The following is a 2,009-nucleotide window of genomic DNA, read 5'->3' as shown; positions in this document are numbered from 1 at the left end:
ACTTAAGGTTGATGGCATTGTAATAACGATAAGGGAGACAGGCCAGGCTCAAAATTATCCTGTGCTCCAACCCCTTTGACTGCCACCTTGGAGTAAAAAGATTAAGGCACAATTTTTGTATATGCCAGAGTGACCAACCCTCTTCTGGGATAAAATTTGTGTAAATTAAATGCACAGAAAACATTCATAAGAATTGTTTCAGAATATGAATTTAAGAAACAGTCTGAAACTACAAAAAGAGATAGATAAGAAAGTTATAGGTATGAAAATACATTTTAGTATGGAAAATCAAAAGGTGAAAGAAGTGTTTCTGGATGAGAAAGTATTTTGTCTTGTAAAGTAATATTCTCATGCTAAAGTCCAAGGTGAAAGAGAGGACAGACCTAGGGATGTAAACAAATAGTAGAATGTCTATGTAAGCTGTAAAAGTTTTGTGGAAGGTAAACCTCAAAAAGTTTGTATCTGTGATTAAACTGGCTATAAATAGCACCATCAGTTAGAGTTATTTGAATTTTAATGTACTGATATAAAGCAAAGTCTGAAAAATTGATCTGCTCTTATCTGTCAAGATAATTTTCTTATATTTGTTAGAATTTACAATATAGGGAAACTAAGTCTTAAAGGAATTAGGGTTTGTACCTGTTATAAATGATTACTTCATAACTGATTAAATAAACAACTGTTATTTTAGGTTATAACAATAGAGTTGACATCCTAAATATATGTGACTGAGATATATATATATATATATATATATATATATATATATATATATATATATATATATGTATCTTAGATATAAATCTGTCTAAGCCTTGTCTGAGTGTTATATAAAAATTTCTAAAATGAACGTTTATGTAAGTTTACTGAAAAGATTACCAATAAGTGCTTTCTTTTATACATTGTATCTGACATAGAAGGACCACAATGCCATTTGAAGACCTGTCTTACATCTGAGTGCTTTGACTAAGTCTATTTTTGATCACTAACATTATTTTCAAAATGTATAATAGATTTAAGTCTATCCTTTGATTTTTGAAGACCTCTAATTACTGTTATCATACAATATGGATTCTAAATTTTACTTTAAAAGTGAAGCTTAGTTAAATGTAAAGCTTAGGAGCACACTTTACCAAGTTGGTGTTCGCCAAACTAAAATTGTCTGAAGCAATAGTCTTCTTCAGATTTATATAGAAATAACAAATGTGGTTGGTATTTATTTTGCCATTTAACGTTTTATAAGTTATATATAAAATTTTGTGTTACTTTTTACACAGGGATGGAAATTTAAATGTATTTTTGGAAGGCAATAAGGAGAGCCTGATTTGTTCAAAGGTTGACAATGGGGAACATAAAAACATTCTGCCATCTTTTCCAATAAAGGGAAGTTCTCTTAACCTCTGTTTGATTATGTTTCAGATGTAGTGTTGTATTATTTTAACTGATATTCAGATAGACTCAGGAAATAATACATGAGAACTTTGTAGAATTTTTTTGGGGGGGGGGGGATACTGGGGATTGAACTCAGGGGCACTGGGCCACTGAGCCACATCCCCAGCCCTATTTTGTATTTTATTTACAGAGAGAGTCTCACTGTGCTGCTAAGCACCTCGCCATTGCTGAGACTGGCTTTGAACTCAGGATTCTCCTGTTTCAGCCTCTTGAGCTGCTGGAATTACAGGCGTGCACTACCATACTGATATTTTAAAAGGTAAGGATCAGATCCAGAAATAAAACACTTTTTAAGATTTGTCATGAGGCCAGCACCAACTGAGTTAAGGCTCTGCCTCTCATCCTTCTTCATGTTAGAATGGCCTTGAAGTAGGCTAGAATTAAGCTTATTAAGTTTTATTCAAAAGCTAGATTTTTTGTTGTTATAAAGATTACTGTGATCCCAAAGTAAACAGTAATACGAAACTTACGTAAAGGCTTAGATAAATTGGAAAAGGCATTTAGGTTTATAAAAGAGTTTTAAATAGTAAAACTTGTATGTAATTGAGTTGACAAAT

The sequence above is a fragment of the Ictidomys tridecemlineatus genome, chromosome 11 (assembly GCF_052094955.1).
Source record: "Ictidomys tridecemlineatus isolate mIctTri1 chromosome 11, mIctTri1.hap1, whole genome shotgun sequence".
NCBI classification, from domain to species: Eukaryota; Metazoa; Chordata; class Mammalia; order Rodentia; family Sciuridae; genus Ictidomys; species Ictidomys tridecemlineatus.
The sequence above is the reverse complement of the archived record's forward strand: the minus strand, read 5'-3'. Positions refer to the sequence as shown.